The sequence below is a fragment of the Ochlerotatus camptorhynchus genome, unplaced genomic scaffold, assembly GCF_037179485.1.
Source record: "Ochlerotatus camptorhynchus isolate MF236.1 unplaced genomic scaffold, CSIRO-AGI_Acam_v1.1 ptg000094l, whole genome shotgun sequence".
In the NCBI taxonomy this organism is placed as follows: Eukaryota; Metazoa; Arthropoda; class Insecta; order Diptera; family Culicidae; genus Ochlerotatus; species Ochlerotatus camptorhynchus.
Genome location: NW_027040584.1, coordinates 3421989 through 3441245, shown reverse-complemented (window position 1 = coordinate 3441245; position 19257 = coordinate 3421989). Strand labels below are relative to the sequence as shown.

At 40.2% G+C, this 19257-nt stretch overlaps 1 protein-coding gene across 2 annotated transcripts in view; it reads left to right on the top strand.

Annotated features, from left to right (window-relative positions):
- LOC135698732 (mucin-2-like) overlaps positions 1–19257 on the top strand; it is a 133323-nt gene that overhangs the window by 43304 nt on the left and 70762 nt on the right. The window contains exon 1 of one of the 2 annotated variants that reach the window (XM_065218821.1): positions 829–1590. The exons of the other annotated variant lie outside the window; for it this stretch is intronic. The gene's annotated coding sequence lies outside the window, so the exon portion shown is untranslated. Of the gene's footprint in view, positions 1–828; positions 1591–19257 lie in introns of those variants that run through there. 2 annotated transcript variants of the gene reach the window in all.

The following is a 19257-nucleotide window of genomic DNA, read 5'->3' as shown; positions in this document are numbered from 1 at the left end:
CACAGCCCAGATGAGTACTTATCTTGACCACAGTCCAACGAAGGTCCATCAGTTCTATTACCTACATTGCCTTAACTACCACACTTCTTGCCACTGAACTTCGCTCTCTCGCAGTGTTCTACTTAACTCCGTTCTCCATCCACCCGCGCGCACCTTCGTTGATCACTCTCGTTGAACCCACTCTCAATCGACCGCATAAAACACCACCACCGCCAACAACAACAACAACAATGTTTGGGTTCTTCTCTTTTGGACCGCACATCTTTTCCAGGAATCTCACTCCGTTCGTTCCGCCGTTGTCGATCGCTCCAGAAATCCATTCCCATTCCCCATCGAGTTCAACAGTCAGTTGCATGATCCAGCCGTGTGTCGTTGTTTCGCCGCTGAAATGAATCATTATCTTTTTCATTGCCCTGGTCGCTGACTGTTCGACTGACTCTCACCTCTCATCGCAATCTCTCTTTCTCTCGGTCGTCGGCGGTTGAAGATTGCGCTCAACACACCATCGGGGTCCAACTGCATTCGCGGCGTGTAGGAAATCTTTCGTTCAAGTCTCCATTGACCACGTTGGTGGGTGGGCAGTGGGTCGGGACGGGACGCGGATCAGTGCGGATTCGTCTGGAGGCGTTTGAAGTTATTTATTTGTTTATTTAATCCTACCTTCTATGACGGTGATGATGCATGCAGGTAACTCACGACTGAGATCCCACAGTAGACAGGCCAGGCAGAGCGGCGGTGGCTCTCGATCTCGATCCAGCAGGCAGCTGAGGTTGCTTTTTCCGGTCACACTTTCCTGAGCAGTGGCTTAGTTTGATTTTAGTCGCGAAACGGTTAAGAACGTTTTTCCGAAATCTCATGCCCGTGCGTGAGCACAACACATTCATTCAAGTCAAGAATCGATCCGTCGTCGTCGTCGTCGTCGTCGTCGCGAGTGACTCCAAGGCGAAGGCAAACAACGAACCCCCGCGTTTCCTCTCGTCGTTCTGGATGTTGGTAACTTAGTCCAGTGCCCAATTTCATCGGTAGGAGTGTGAGAAAGAAAGGAATTTCTTTTCTGCCTTTTATGATTCGTGGCGCTGCGCTCTTAAATCTTGTATTTATTCTGAAGAGTGGTTTTTTGCGGTCAGTGTCGTCGCTTGGATTCGTGTGTAAAAAAAAAGATGCAACATGCAGAATAATGTGTAACTAGAGAGTGTGCCAAGGCAGAAAAGGAAGCTCCAAGTGACCGTGAAGCTCCAGTTGTTTGCATAAAGATAGTGTTGGTGTAGTGACTGTCGTCGTCGTCGCTGTCTGTTTGGAGAAAGAGCGGAAAATATTGCACAGCGCAAAAGATAACACGGTGCACGATTTATGGGCCTTTTCGCTGTGCAGAGTGTGTGTGTCAAAGGGTTTAGCTGAAGAATTTTAATTCCCTTGGTCTGGAGAAGAAAATAAGTTCTTTGTTTGGTAAAACAGTGAGACCACACCGCACCGAAAGGATAGACAAACAAGCTCAGTGTAGGCAATTTGTGGAAGTAACTACTACCGCCACCTACGTTGGATTTAGCTGAGGAGAATAATAAAACCCGATTGCCTCTTGCGACCGGAAAGGTGAGAACCGCTTGCTTTTAATGATAAACACCGCCATCATTAAAAAACACAGACCACCTCCACGGAGGCCCCATCCCAAATAGGAATTACCAAAAAACAACTGTTAGAATCGTGTGAAAAAATCTGATCTCTCCAGATTCGGAAGACAATCGTTCAGTTTTGCTGGTGCGATTTTATCTCAGTGTCCAAATCAAGTCATTAGCATCTTCTAAGGCAGGGGAGTAGGCGTTGCACCGAAAGCACTTCTCACTTCGCGAGGGTTGAACAACCAGGAAATGTTGAATTTCTACCTATTTGGGACTTGATTTATGGATTTCAGTTTAGCGTGTACCGCGACCGATCGCAGTTGACCGCATTCTTCGGCTCGCTCTCACTGTTCGGAGAGTATTTGCACTCCAGCATTTGCAGCCGGAATCGGAATTAGAAATTCATGAAGATGGTGATGATGATGAAAAGTCGAAAACTTTGATAAATTTGAACCATCTGCTGGCGGAGGCTGCGAATCTCCATTTCTGCCATTTCTTCCAGCAGTCAGTGCGCTGCTCGGAAAATGCAAGCAATCGAAACTAACATTTCGGAACTGAGTAGAGGAATGGGGGAGGGATGGAGAGCGTCGAATTGTGTGCGGTAGCAAACAGCAATAATAATAATAATAACAACATCAACAAGTAGCACACAGAAGCCTCCTCCGTCCTCTCCGGACGGACGCCAATGAAGCAACGGCAAATTGGGCGCAGGTCGATGTTCTGAATGATCGAGCATGGGAGGTTCATTTTTTTAAACTTATATTTGCAACAGCTGGGAAAAGTTTCGGTTCAATTTTGGGAAGAGCTTGCCGGTTGGGTTTTGGCTGATTTCGATTGATGGGAAAATCGGGATTGCGTTGCTTCGCACTTACATGGTCTATGCAGGTTCGCGGAACTTTACTCAAAACAGGTATTTATGTTAACGGACCAACGATGCAATGACGAAATGGACACGTGTTGCAAGTTTTTACAACTTCCTAAACTTTCTAAAGAATTATTTTGTGGGAAGCACATATAAGCACTTTATAAGGGTGCATTGTGTAGAATAGTTCAATTATGTACTCCTATGGAGAATGAATTTTTAGCGAAAATTTGCACGGTGCTTGAACAATCCTTATAATGGTGGAGGTGTCCTAATCGCTGTTTCATCTAGTTGGAGCAGTTATATTGATCCGACACCTGTTTCTGATGCTCTAGAACAGCTGTGGGTTGGAATCACTATGCCAAGTCGTGTTATTAGTGTAGGCGTGATCTATTTTCCTCCTAACCACCGCAACGATGTCATTAGTATTCAGAACCATGTGAACTCTATCGGTGCTATTGTTTCCAATTTGGAATTCAATGACTACGCTCTGCAGATCGGACATAATAACCAGCCTTTGCTCCGGTGGAGTAAGTCGTACGGATGGGTCTTTCCAGGTTGAGCCTCAATCGGTTCTATCGGCTGCTAGTTCAACGCTTATCGACGGTTTCGCTTTACATGGCCTCACGCAGATCAATGGTGTATTGAAAAGGAACGCTCGCTTTCTAGACCTTGTTCTGCCTAACGAAGCTGCAACTCTGGCATGCACCGTTTCGGAAGCCATAGAACCTCTGATCTTTCTTGATGCAGACCACCCTGCTTTAGACGTCCTGATGAACCTCCCAGCGCCAATCGTTTTAGAGGATTGTTCCGAAAATAATCGTACACTGGATTTACGTCCAGCCGACTGCGATTAGTGCTGCTATTTCCGGTATCGACTGGCGACCATTAGAATAAGCTGGATGTGTTGACGATGCCGTTGAATATTTCAGTCAAATGATTTGGGATATCATGGCTTAATTTGTACCTATTGTCCGCCCCGCACCAAAGCCACCGTGGTCTAAAGGTCACTTGCGTCGACTGAAACGGTATAGGGCTAAATCACCACGAAGATACTGCCAAAATCGTTCGTACATTACGAAGCAGGAGTTCAACCGCACAAGTAACGACTATAGGAAATACAAAAGATTCCTGTAACGACGATATGTCTTCCGTACGCAATCATCTCTTCGCAGAAATCCAAAGCGTTTCTGGTCGTTTGTGAACTCTAAAAAGAACGTCAGTTTGGCCGAATTCGTGTCGCTCTGTGTTCGGACCATGGACTCTGGCGGACAAATCGACGCTGTTTACACCGATCTCAAGGCTGCATTTGACCGAGTAGACCTCAACATTCTTTTGAGCAAGCTTGAGAAACTCGGAGTGTCTGGATCCTTCATCTCGTGGTTCAAATCTTATCTTACGAACCGTTCACTTTGCGTTAAGATTGGAGCTTCTCGTTCTGAAGTGTTCACGAACGTTTCCGGCGTTCCCCAAGGAAGTAATCTGGGACCCCTTCTGTTTTCGCTTTTCGTTAACGAGCTTTCGTGTCTTATGCCTCCTCGATGCCGGCTATTCTAACCTGACGATGTCAAAATGTATGTGGTTATCAATTGCATCGCTGATTGTGAGGAGTTGCAGCTGATTGTGGATCATATGCAGAGTTGGTACTCCCGCAATTTCTTGACGCTCAGCATCAACAAGTGCAATGTTATATCATTTCACCGCACACAAAACCCGATAATATTTGATTATTCCATTTCCGAGCAAACATTAGAGAGTATTAGCCAGGTCAATGATTTGGGAGTAACACTGAACTGTGAATTGACAGGCTCACAGACACCTTGGCTTTATGTTCAAAATATCTGAAGACTTTAGCGATCCGCTTTGCCTGCTGGCTAACTTGCCGTCTTACGTGAATCGCTGTCGTCTGATTGGAATTGACACCTTGGAACAAAGAAGACAGAACGCTCAAGCTGTGTTTGCAGATCATTACCAGTGAGATGGATTCCCCCGAATTACTTCGGCAGCTTTTCTTTTACGCATCTGAGAGAGTAATTAGACAGCGTAGTTTTGTACATCTCGCAGCTCGTTATCGGCAATATGGGTTGAATGAACATATCCGTGCCGTCGCTAATACGTTATGATGTCTATGCATTGTTTGACTTTAATGTGCCGTTAACTGTTTTTATTAGAAGACTGTCCTGAATTAGACCGTGTCCTGTTTTTGTTTTGATTATACTTTTTTAATTCATTAAGACAATCATATGTTAGATGAATCATTGAAACAATAAATAAATAAACAAATAAATAGTGGAATTAATTGAAACATGACCGTGGAACATAACTCTAGGAAATCGTTCGTTTTCCGCGGACAAAAAAATTGACTACTCATATTACAGAAAGACCAGTGACCCGGGAAATTGTGAATGTTGGGAAAAAGCGGGGAATTCGAAATCGCCGGAAAATTAATTCAAAATTTTCTCACTAGATAGCACTAGTGTTCGTGTAAATGCAGAATCAACATCTCGTGATCTTTTCTTCATGCAATGTTGGTGTTTCTGCAATTCTGATCAGGAGGGTAAGGCTTTTCGGATGGTTGACAGTTTAGTTTGAAATCCACTTACCAGGTGGCTTTAGTATTCTGGTAAACTTCGCGTACGTGCATGATAGACATCTCAAGACGCTGGCTATATACAAGGTTGCTGTTTTCTACAATGTTGTTCGGGGGGCTAAGAGCATTGAAATTATGGAAAGTGTAGTTCAGAATGCTCTCATTAGATGGTTCTAGTGTTTATATGAACTAAATGTACATGCATTTTTGATATCCCAAGATCCTGGATATATACAAGATTGCTGCAATTTAGCTCAAGAGCAGCGCTGCCCAACGTGCGGCTCTCACGAACATATTTTGTACTCATATGTTTCCATATTAATTCAGTAGCTTTGACAATACTTTTACCATGTATCATCAGGTGGGTAAATAAAGGCCTTGATTGCTACATGAGCATGGTTATGAAAACCGTTTGGACAAAACTGAGCGCCCAAGGTCTTTATAAACATCCTCTAGGGGCAATAAAAATAACTAATAATTAAAAAATAGATCTTCAAATGAATTCTATTCACTGTCCGAAATCAAACGAGCAGCTAATAAATTATATCACCTAATTATTATTTGAAATTTTTTTGGTGCATATGACCCACCGTGTGTTTCGGAAAATTGGAACCGTAGATTTTGTATAAAATGTTGTTATAATAGTTCTTAAACTACAATAACTACTCCTGAGAAAAACTATAGACTGTCTAGTTATAGACATGCGAATGTCAGTTTGACGTATCCAAAAGAACTGTCAGAGCGTGTATCCAAACGAGCAGAAGAAATGTCACACGTTTTTGTTGGGGGAAGTATTGTAATTTTGGATATTAAAGATTTATTAAATTATTTGGAATATTATTTTTCGAAAGTAAAACGTATTATTTAGTTAAATTTGAAATTGATAAAAGCTTACGCAGTGAGTGAGAACAATTTACCTCGATTTTCCAGAGAAAAGTGTTCGAATATGAAAAATTATTGAAACGGTTTTGATGAAGCTTGGTTCTAAAGTAGATTTAAGAACCAACATTTAAACTAAGGTGTATTTGACGAATTAAGTTTCACCAGATTTGTTCTTTATACTAAAGATTAAATAAAACTACATACTACTGTGAATTTTTACAGAATAATTTATTCAGTTAATTGCTTCAACATTCTTCAGACTGCCATTGAACGACTAACGACTCAAACCAACTAGCATGAATACCAATAGATGGTTCGCTAGCTCACCGTTACCGGAAAGTGTGACAGGACCAACATACTTTTTCAAGTTAGAACAGTAGTTCGAGCCAGGCTGAATAGCCATTTCGTCGAAGACAATAGCAGCGTCTTTGTCCATTTCAGACATGCTTTTCACCTTGTGCTGTAGAAGTTCCAAAACTTCATCAAGGCAGCCATGGTCGAAGTGTATGTTTTAAAGTTTCTCCTGTAGGGTTCGTGTACTAGGCAAAAAGCGTTTTTTACGCTCTACCTCGTATGCTGTAGAACCGCAAATAAATCTGGTCCTTCAATCCTTCAGTTACGCTGTCGTCTGACCATTTGGCAATCTTCGTCAACCCGGTCATTAAGGAGTATTGGTCATCGTTCACGACGCTTTTAATTTTTGACAACTGGTCCTCATAGTCTTCTAGTTTTCTTTTTAGGTCCTGATTTTCGTTTTTGTACCGGTCAATCTGACTGAAAAAAAAAATCAATAAATCAAAATAAAACCCCACAAAAATTAATAATTAAAAACTTACTCAACAGCGTTAAAACATTCATAGCACGACGAAGCCTTTTCCTGTGTTAGCAGATTTGAATTTTCGGCATCCGATCCGTTTAGGTCAACAGCAGCTTCACAAAATTCTTCACGTTGCGTGGACAGATTTGAATTCGCTTGATCCGTGTTAAGAGCATCGACCGAGTCGAAATTCCAGAAGCTTTCATCCAGGTATTCCACCTCGCCATAATCTGAAGCTTCTGTATCAGTGCATAGCGTTTTCGGTTCTGGAACTGAACTTAACTGAGGGACGGCTCGAAACCACGGAACAGCACCATTGATCTTCCGGATCTTTCCAGCTGTGTCTCTATACAAATCATCTTCTTTAAAATGCAGCTGAAAGGGAAATTTTTTATAAATATACCACTCAATCTTTCAAATTTTATTAAAAAAAAACTTACACTACACAAACGGTGACTATCAGAGAGTCTGAAAGCAGCAGTCAACCCGCAGAATCCAAGCCACAACTCGCGATCAGATTTTTTCACCGGAAATCGAAAAAATGCCACGTTTTGGAGCTCGCTTCGGGACTCATTTTCACAATGTGGAAAAAAGCACTTCATTTTTGGGACATTAGCCAACGGAAACAGGTGAAAAACGAATGAGGAAGTAAAAATCAACAAACAAGCTGCTGCCGAAATCGGTTTGTTTTGAATTTTGCTTTGAGTCATGAGGCGATTGAACTTTTTCCAGTGCTGGCAAATTTATGGTGGTATATTTTCAGTTGCCAGATCTACGGATTTTGCATCCGCATGTCTATAACTAGACAGTCTATAAGAAAAACACGTGCTTATAATAAATGTGAAATAATGTGGGCGTTGGGTTAATTGAGAATTTTCTATGCCAACCAATGCGGGGGGATCTTAGGAACAAAAATGATTAAAATTGGCAGCCACTGTATTCTCAAATACGTAATATATGAATTACAAATCAACACATTCTCGGAAAGTTACGGCCACTTGATTGTGACCGGAATAAGTCGTATATGAGCTTCTAAAACCGTTCTGCGACAGGTGTGCTGCAAGGCTATATGTTTTGGCTAATGGATAAAGCCTCTAGTAATCAATTTCACTTGCGCACGTCGCACTTAGTACGTGTTTTGACGCTCATTGTTCCCCTTGCTCCCGTATATTTAAGATTTTTATTTAAACTTTTTTAATAATCTATTTAGTAAGTAAATTTTATTATAAGATACCAATTATGATTTTCGCAGGCGAAAGGTTACTGTTGGGAAACTATTGGGGAATTTATTGGAGAATATGGGTTTAAATAACCCCCATATGTCAAATCTGTGTAGAATTGGAGTTTTAACTCCATTAAAAAAAAAAAAAAAAAAAAAAAAACAATGTTTACCATGTATGCAATATTCAGGAGTTGTTTACACTTGCTTAAAGATCAAAAATACACCATCCGCATGTTTTGAGCCCAGGTCTAAAAAAATCGTTAAATTTGTTAATTTTAGTATCTTTCATGGAATTTCGGGGTAGAATAGACTCAAAACAAGTGCTACTGTAGGTAGGGTCCAGGTGTGGGAGCTGCCTCCCTAGCGTCGGTAGCATTGGGTACTCTGGTAAACTGGTTACCAATAGCCTATGCTCTACAATTTTTGTCAGTTTTCAACTGTCCGTTGTTTTCAACATTTCAAAAGTTTAAATTTTTCTTAAAAATTTTTTTGAAATAAAAAAATCAAGCAGCGGCAAGAGCATTTTGAGATTTTTGAGTTTTTAACATTATTTTTTAATTTAACCTTAAATTATATTAAAAGAACATGTCGACCAGGAATGCCGTTACCTTGTTACAATTCAGGTACGCCAATATTTAATTTTTATGTGATATAAAATGGCTGAATTTTAGCAAAAATGGCCATAACAAACAATTATGCAAAGTTTCAAACAAATCGGAGAACGTTAATTAAAAAGAAAAATATTTTTCGCTATTTTGCCTGGAACTGCTCCACGGTAGCGCAAGGGCCTAAAAAATCTGGTATGGTTATTTTGCTTAACGACGTGTTCAGGGTATCATTCAAACCATTTGTGGAATAGTTCAATTATTTGGGTTATCGTTCGGGTATGGTATTGTTTATTAGGGGGTCTTAGTCCAAAATATCGGTGAACTTTTTCAAATAAATCAAATATTTTGTCCGTTCTGCGATATCTGCACCCTTTCTCAAAATAACGATGAACGTGCATATGGACTTACGCTTCTTTTGTAAACAAATCTAGTAAGGACCTTTTTTGTGTTCGCGAGATATTGGTCTATCACAATCAGCATCCTTGCGGTGCTAGATGGAGTGTGAGTATGATAATGAGAGATAACAAATGAAAGAAAATGAGAGAATTTTATTACAGTATACTCTCTCTAAATAGGTATTTAAGAGGGCATGTAGCTATGAAGGATATCTAATTGGGTTCTTTAATTTTGAAAAATATATCGGTTTTTATATATCATCTGAAAGAGCTTCGTTTTCTGAGCACAGCGATATTTTTTTTCAACCCCACGCACTTTCATCTCGATTTTTAAATCATGATTTAAAGCAAAATAATAACTTCACTGTTTGACACTAAACTGACAAACTGACAGCTCGCTCCCGTACAAAGTGACACCGAGGGGCGCTAATTAGGTGATTTTTGCAAATGTAATCGTACTTGTTTAAAATAGTTCTAGTGTGCCAAAATTGATGAAATTTTGGGTTTAGGTTCCATTTTTAATGCAGATTACGAATATGCATTTACATCAATACCCTTAAAGAACCCAATTACGGTGATAATTAATTTTTTATTTTTTTGTCGAAGTAGCCTGGGTTTCCATGGAGCTTTGGAGAATACCATGTGAGGGAAAAGGAGATATGACTCTATTTGAAAAGTGATCTGATTTCAACGTGTTTACTTATACAGTAATGACCCAATTTTGACAGTCCCTTCGCGCATCAGACTTTTATTTTTCAGCAATGTCACATATCCGTAATTTAAAATATTTCTTATTCTTAGCAAGATTAAATATTGAAATAATTAATTTCAAATAAAATAATGATAATTGTTTTGATAAATAAGATTAATTTCTGAAAAGCTTTTTGAGTGTGTTGATTTATTTATTTTAATTCCGTTATAATTGCTTATCTTTTGACATATACGAGTATTTCGTCTACTACTTGCAAACTGCATCAGTGCCAAGTACTCAACACCCCTGAAGAATCCATCTTTTATCTCCGGCTTATATACTAATTAAAGGACGAACACAAAATTATTGCGACACCGAAAATGTCATGCCAATTTTCTTATAATGTTTAGAATCAAACCAAAATTTTAGGGTAGTTTTATACATATATTTACTTCAAAAATCAAAAGAAAAGTTAATCGATGGAGCATGGAGTGTCATCCGGTACCAGTTTCTCAGTTTTTTTTCCATTTTCTTAACATGTCCTTCTCGTCTTTGACTGTCTTCTTGCTCTTCCGAAGTTCCCGCTTCATTATTGCCCAGTACTGCTCCACCGGGTGCAGCTCCGGACAGTTTGGCGGATTCATGTCCTTTGGAACAAAATGGACAGAATTGGCCTCATACCACTCCAGGACACTTTTAGAATAGTGGCATGATGTCAAATCTGGCCAAAATAGCGGAGCTTCGTCGTGCTGCTGCAAGAACGACAAAAGGCGCTTCTCGAGGCACTCAGATTTGTAGATCTCGCCATTTACTGCGCCCTTTGTCATGAAAGGCTCACTCCTCAGTCCGCAAGAGCAGATGGCGCCAAATGAGATATTTGGAGGCGAACTTCGACATTTTCTTCTTCTTAAATTTGTCGTCCACATCGAACTTGCTCTTGCCGGTGAAAAACTCCAACCCCGGAATTTGCTTAAAATCGGCTTTTATATACGTTTCGTCGTCCATCACACAGCAGCCATATTTTGTCAGCATCTTCTCGTAGAGCTTCCGTGCCCGAGTTTTAGCCGTCGATTGTTGCCGCTCATCGCGGTTTGGGAAGTTCTGTACCTTGTATGTATGTATTCCAGCTCTCTTCTTTGCATTCTGGACGTAGCTCTGCGACATGCCGATCTTTTTAGCCAAATCACGGCTTGAGACGTTGGGATTTGCTTTAATCATCCGCTTCACCTTTCCCTCCGTCTTTTTGTTCTCCGGTCCCGGTTTTCTTCCAGCTCCTTTGCCGTGGTCCAACGTCAACCGCTCCTGGAACCGCTTCAACACTGGAGACGGTTGAATGGTGAATGTTCAACATTTTTCCCAACTGCCGGTGCGACAGGTCTGGAAATTCCAGGTGTTTGGAAAGAATTTGTTCTCTCAACTCGCGTTGGTTCACCTCCATTTTCGTTGAATCGAAAAACACGACTTCGAGTTTGACAGCATGTACACAATACACATTAATGAGAAAGTGTGCAAAATTTGGTTGATTTTTACCCATGCAGAGTATCATTATAACGTCTAATGGTTTTGAGATTCCTGGTGGCGTGAAATATATTTGTGAGAATATCTTTTTGAGATTTTAGCAATCACGATTTGTTTGTAGTTTATATTTTATTTATTTCATGTAATTATCGTAAATAATAGTTATTCAAAGCGCTGTGGATTATAAAATGCTCGATGACCCTCGAGGGATCGATTTTGCTTACTGAGCAGAAAATCATGGATTTAACCCCAAGCTCTTGCAAAGCATAATAAATCGCCACCATCATTTGTATATTTGATATTGAACATTAACCTCGGAAACTATTTGCATATCAAGCGACAACGTAGTCCTGTATTGTCGCGAAGCGTTATGGTTCTGAGATGCTCGATGACCCTGGAGGGATCGTTTTTGTTTACTGAGCAGAAAATCATGGGTTTAATCCCAAGCTTTCCATCATGACTCTTAAAATTCATTATCACTAAACAAAATTAATATGTTCTTTCGATAGCCGGCTATCGAGAGATTAAATAAACAACAAATAAACAATACATACTTTTGGTTGCATCGCCAACTTGAGGTGAATCCTAACCGAATACCCTACCCAACCCTCCAACTCCGTAGCACTTATGAGGGTGTCGCTAAGTCGGTGGCCTCTCGTTAAGTAAGTACTACATCAACATTTCCTTCCCTATCCCTAGTTATGGTAAAGATGGGCGTGGCCGGGAATAGCGACAGTCATGCTTCTGTTACTCTTGTTTAGATTGGAACCAATGTTTACTCCTCAGCATTATTCCTGAAAGTAGTCTAGCTGAGAATTTCAGAAGAGACGTGAGTGTCGCTAGTATCCAATCTACGAAGTATATCATAACAACGCTAACGCTAACGCTAACGCTAAAATTTGGTTGATTTTTACCCAATGGTAAAAAAGTTATGCCCTGTTGAATGTGTCGCAATAATTTCGTGTTCGCCCTTTACTGGTACTAAAATTCAGATGGTATCCAGCAGATGTACGCTGGTTATAAGTTACTAGAATTGTGATACATTATTCTTGTATGACGAAAACTGAACATATAATGCTGTACAGCTCTCTAGACTAAACACGGCATAAATGTTATCCAATTGTCATAATAATTTTGAAGTTTCATGTTTATTGTTAGTTCTGCTCTTCAACATTGTGAAAAGAAACTGCTCCCAAGCTTTGATGTGTCGCATGATGGATTTTTGGTCCTAGTCACGAGCTATGGCCACTTCTTCGGAGATACCTGTAACATGACCGTATGTTCCCAATGTGGTCCTGGGCACTCGATTAGGCTGTCATTGATCTTGTTGTTGTATTGTGATGTAATTTGATGACTCTGTGACAATAACGATAGACCATAGCAACCACTTCTCCTTGATGATGATGATGATGATCATAGTGGTCTACCACTCATTGTAGCACGGAAACTAGTCCAATAGCTGTGAGCTCTCCTCACTGTTGAACTTGATCAAGCTTAATAACCTCTGATTGTCATCAGCAAATCGCTGTATTAAGGGCCAAAAACGAATGGCCAATTCGCCTTTTCATTTCCTTGGTACAGTTAAGAATCTCCTTCCACCATCTTGGTCTAAAAACGAGCCATCCTACAGGAAGATGCTCCAATTAATGGGGAGCAGTGCTGTAAATTTTCATATCATTCGATTGAAGATGAACCAATACAACCATTCAATCAATTCTGTGTAAACGAATTCTCACATGACCATAATTTGAAGAGCCCCTTTCTCATTCGAAGCTCATTGTCACTGTCAATTGAGTCACTCACTATCATTTGATATACGACAGTGGAGTATGTAAGAAATCCAGCAAAATGGTCCCGAACAGACAAGTCGACCCGATGTCGGATCAATGTAGGGCTAATTTAAGGTCGATGTCGACCCAATGTCGTGTTTTTGTCGGGTCAACATAGGGTTGGGGTTTGATAGAAGTCAGGTTGGTGTCGGGTTGGCTTAGCTTTTTCGCCAGAATGTCGACCAGAGCTCCGTTTGTGTGTAGATTACACTCAATTGAATGATAAATAGCGTTTCTCAAATGAGAATGATCCATGCATTCGTCAAATGACTAAGCAACTGATATCACCCATCCCCTTTGATAACGAATAGCTGCTTTTCTCATTTTCATCAAAAATGATCAAATGATTTTGAGAATTTACAGCACTGATGAGGAGAAGAGCCCGCTCTTTATCCACGAAATGTTAGCAACAGGGAGTTGACATCTTCACTTCCCCATCCAAATCGCTTTAATTAGATGCCCTGATGTTCCCTCGTTATCCCGAATGATTGATATATAGTAATGTGTTATATTATAATCAGATAATCAGAAGCATAACGTCTACAAAAATATGCGAGTCGATTGAAATCTGCCGCAAATAAGTCAGGGCAAAGTTGATTCTAAACATAGAAGCGTAGATGCATAGGTGAAGGGTAAGAGAAAGGAGAGTCAAAGGTGTTGACATGTAAAGTTAGAAGGATGGACCATAATTTCGCCTTGCAAAAGGCCAAAACCCATGGTCAAAACGTGTGTAGATTGAACTACAATCGTTAGATTTTTTTAGGACTGAGAAATCCGTCAACATAAACATTCATCAATTCCCAGTAGATTCCAAGCAACTAACTACCTATTATAGAAATGATAATGTGAAAAATGTGCTATTTTTATACATGTAATAAATCAGCACTAGCAGCGCTGAATCGAAGCTAATTTCAAGCTTTCAAACAATGCTCTTCCTCAATCAGCTCGGTTGCAGGGTCACTTTTGCCATTAATCTTCAACATCATGTGGCAGTCCTGATTTCTTTAAATCAAAATTCCTCAACTAACTCCATAAACCACCTGAATCCACCATGCACCATCACGATTCGGTTAGGCATCTCTCATATTGCACCTTCTTTCCCAGCACGGCCCGGTTGCATCCCAACAAAAGCATCGAAAACACTAAACCCCCATACCCATGCAGCAATCAATTGTATTTGGCTGCATGCCAAACCTGGACAGGCGGAACAATACCCATATCCGATCGTGTGATGCAGACTAGAGAAGAGGAAGAGAATCTGCTTGGGCAGAAAATTAGCCATAGTTCTCTGTCTGTACCTAGCTCTATAGAAGCACTGAAGCGAAAAGCGAACAGACAACACGAGGGAGAAAACAAAAGAGAGTAGCCCATGGTTGCTTCTATCAAAGTGGGTACCTATGTATACTAGCTTAGCAGGTTGCGGTGGGTTATGTAGGTGGGGGGGGGGGGGGCACGGCCGGTACGAAAATTGAAGTTATGGATGGGAGCAAAGCCCGGCGGCGCATAGGGAATCGCGAAAGAATTTGGATTTATGAACGAATATAATTACGGCACGGCCGAGCGGAAGGAGTTGAAGAAGATGGTCCGCAGATGGATGGACGGAATCTGCAACACGAGGTATATACAACAACAGCAACGGTACATGTCGAGCAATTTCGGGCTCGCTGAAGTGTATAATAAGATTCCATCGGACTTTTGGCTTCTTTTTTGTTGTTGTTGGGGCCAAAACTTTGATGTAGGATTGTATGTAAACAAAATGTAATGGTACCGTAAGTGGGGGTGACATTGGGTCAACAAATCAAAAAAATTCGTCCCTACCTTAAAACATTCACATTTTCGTAAGGAAAACTGTTTTTAGGGGTGTGAATATATTCATCAATGATGTATTAACGAGTCACATGGAAATGGTTGATTGAAATTGATATCTCATTTTACTAAAATTATATAATAAAAATACCAATGTAAAACCTTATGTGGGGTGGCAGTGGGCCAAAACATAAATTTGGTTAAAATATCTTAAAATATGTCAATGTAACGCAGCTATTAGGACTACACTTGGATATGATCATAATGTACTTCGTATGTTTGGCTAAAGATCATTAATGACCCGATTTTGAAGGCCCCTCCGAGCATCAGACTTTTATCATTAAATAATTTCTAAAATCGTAATTCCAAATCATTCCCATGCGTCTTTAAGATGGGTGTTTAAGGTATACTTTGGTGCAATAAGACCACTGAAAAAGCGCATGGGTTTCTTAGAACATTAGAAAAGATTTTCAAAAAGGTGGCTATCAAAATCGGGTCATTACTGTATACGTCTTTAGTGGGATGCCTTGGTCCCCTTATCATTCTCAAGAGCTGACATCTACTCAATTGACCTGAAAAAGAACTGGCATCACTGATAAGTTCGAACTGCAGTGGCTTGCTTAACGCTTCAGTGGCGCCACCATGACAAATGCGAGTACATTCACAACTATAACCTTATTTGCGAAAAATGTGATTGTGAGAGTTATGTCTGTTTGTCAGTGGCTCGTCTATCCGCATCAAAGTGTGTTAAAACTTTTGTTTGCCAGTGGACATTTTTAAAAACGTGTTTTGCTACTATTTATGGCACTTAACTTTACAGCAGTATTTAAATCAAACAACTGGTTAGTGTAATTTTAAATTTACTCCAGCAGTTTAAGAAACATATGCTAGTCATCACTTTCTGTAGATTCAATATATTTGCATCAATGAACATTTTTCAATGTTGGCCCACTGTCCCCCCGTCCTACGGTGGTCGACTTTGGGTTCGGGGAAGGGAAAAAAAAACTGGACTATCCAGATGTCATATTGTTATTGTTTTATGCACGTAGATCAGGAAGAAAAGATGCTCACAAAAGTTTCCTATGTTTTCTAATACGAACCATTTTGCAGCGAAATCACGTAGGCTTTTTCAATGTCCAATTCGTTCGCTCTGCCGGACTTATCAACGTCCATCTGGGAAACGTGAGCTGCGCTTTGGAGCCAACCAATCGAGATGCGATGACGTTTGATGTTTGAAGAGAGCAAAAATGTGAAGCTACCGCAAGTGCAATTTAAGCAGCAATCAAATAGCATTCGAACATAGCACCAGTTGACGGGTTGGATGCTCCAAATGTGGTTTGGTTTTTGTGGCATTTCGAAGCGCTTTCGAGCTGCACAGTAATTGGCGCGTGGCGCTAATTGCAAGAAGAAAAAAATGCAGGTGGTTGAATTGTTACTACCGACAAGCGTTTTAGTTTATATGAAGTGGAAAACCGTGTGCAAATATTTGAGTCCCATACAAGCTTGCGATTTCACAAGCTCGGGGTGAGGAAGTTGAAATTTGAAGAGAATTTTTACATCACATATTCAAATTAGTTCCAAATTCAATGTGATGACTAACCAAACGCTGCAGAGATCGATTATAAAGTAATCAACTAAAACACCGTCGTAAAGCTTAACAAAAACTGAATATCCAAAAACCAATTCCCATGCCATTGTCCTAATCAACCGCCGATGGCGCCCTGCCCGAAAACTTTAATCTCAGTGACTCACGTACCGTCTGTTCTGGCTGTGGTGCTGTCCTGCATGGTTAGAAGAGGTTAGAAGCAAAAAGCCACCTCGATAGAAAGAGTAAAAAGCACCGTGTTAGAAACATAATCGTTCACGTCTCTTTTCGTCCGAAGATCGCTTATTTTATTTAGAAGCCATATGCATGTTCAGAGAGAATCAAGTAAAAGTCCTACCTCTACAAGAGGCATCGGCCACGTCTGACTGACTGACTGTTGTTGGTTGATGATGGTACAAAACGGAAACCGCGTGGAATTCCTTCGCTTCAGAGAAGCCGCTAGCTCTAGCTCACAAAACAACAACAACAGCAGTGTGCATCTATGCAGGTGGCGATGGGGAGAACATCGATCCTAACATGAAAGCTCGCTTCCACTTAGTGAGCTGCAACCTGCAACCATCCACCACCGGGAGAGTGAAGCGCCGATGATGGAAAGCTTACCCGAGCAAAGATTTATACCAAATTGATAACAAGTGCTAATACCCGGTTATCAAGGTTTGATAACTGAATAGTACAGTATGTCGTAAATCAGGAATCCTGATTTACCTCATTATCCGTGTCAGCATCTTTTCGTTTGTTTGACATTTCGCATCCAGTATTTCCGGTGCTTGATGGTCGTTGCTTTGCATTACATCAAATTTCCTTTCTCGGATGTGCTGGGTGTTTCTCCTGAAAGTGCATTCCCCGTCTGATAATTGATATGACCAATTAGATCCAAACTTTCTCAAGACCTGGGAAACTATTGTTTCGAATTGGGATCATGAACCATAATTCGAACACCTTGTTCGTAGTCGAAAGGATCTTTTGCTCCACGTTCAGCATAAGCCTTTTGTATAGGTCTATCTATACAGATTGCGTCTCTAATGCCATCAAATTTAATAGTTCTGCCCTGTAACAATGAAGGTTTTACATTGGTCTATTTATTATATAATTTAAGTAAAACGAGATATCAATTTTAATCAATCATTTCCATGTTAATCGTAAATATATAGGGTATATGCCCCTTATCACGGTCTAATACGACACCAACAATTACATTTTATACCGTATCTTATGTAATAATTCAGTCGCAGTCGATATTTCACTGTCAACATGTAAGCTTAGATATTCTTATTATTTGGATATCGATTAGGCACGACTTAAATTTGTTTAACCTCACCATTTTAACAAGAAAACATTCCAGGTACGTGGATGTAAGGTCGGTCTACTGTACTCAAATTGGGTCTATAAATGGATGCAACTTCGTCCTATCGAAGATGAACCTCGATCTACAAAGGTTCGGCATGTGAAATCGCGCTTCTTTTTCACTGCTTATAATTCATATGTAAACACATTGTTGACGTCACTTTCACTTCTCGCGTAAGAACTGAAAGAGACAGCGTTTTTTTTTCGGTTGATCCAGATAACATAAATCACGATGCTTTTAGAATAAAAATAAAGCCAAATAGATCATCTCACCAACGCACATATAACTTCTTCTTCTTCTTCTTATTCGCATTTCAAGCTTATTGCTTAGCGCATATTAGCTTATTGCGTGTTCTCAACTACGTGTTCTAAATGCACTACCACAGTTATTTATTGAGAGCTTTCGATGCCAATTACCAATGCATGAATTTGTATATTGTGTGGCAAGCACAATGATACTCTTATGCCCAGGGAAGTCGAGAAAATTTCCAACCCGAAAGATTCCCTCGATCGGACCGGGAATCGAACCCACCGCCTCCGGCTTGGTAATACCGTGCCTTTACTGACTAGGCTATGAGGCCCCTAACGCACATATAACGAACTTTCAAGTCAAATATTAGCAAGCTGAACAATGCATTTGTTCCTAACTTAGGAGTCCTAAGCTAGCTCCTAAGTAACATTGACAGATTTTCTTTGGAGCCACGGCCATGTTCCACACAGATAAAAATTCTGAATTTTAATTGTGATGTAAACATTCATTCACGTAAACTTGTATTTCATTTCACGCAACCGAGCAACTTGTAAACAATGTTGTTTGCAATAATGGGCTTTTGTATACAATATTTGCTACATTGTATGAAATGTCTCTGAACTTTACATGATATATAATGTAAACTTATATGATATGTGACGCTCCATTTATGTGCGTCATACTAAACAGAAATTTACACTGCTTTTTCGAACTGTGCATATTCCACATAGATCGATGAAAGAAGTATGACACACACGATAAAAAACGGTTCTGTACCCAACTTATTAACTAAAGATAAAGTCGGTGAATATTACATAGGACCTAATGCATTGTTCAGCTTGACATAGTTCAGAAATGAATACAGTCAACTTTCCCTAACTCGGCACTTCCATAATCTAGCATCTAACACGGCAAATAGAGATTGCTGATGTTTATCGTATGCACACTACGTCACGTATACGTATACGCAAAATGTTTTCATCGGGAAAAAAAACTTCATAGCGGAAAATTCTCCAGATGAAAACAAATCACTGACACAATCATACTTTAGCAATCTCCATACGACTAGAAACGGTTTTGTAGCCATGTTATTAACGATAGAGAAAGTCGGCAAGGAGAATCGATCAATGTTACTTAGGATCCAATGAATTGTTCAGCTTGATGTTTTTTGGAAGGGCTTGCACGGTAAATTAATCTACTCATATTTGAATCGCGTTCGCT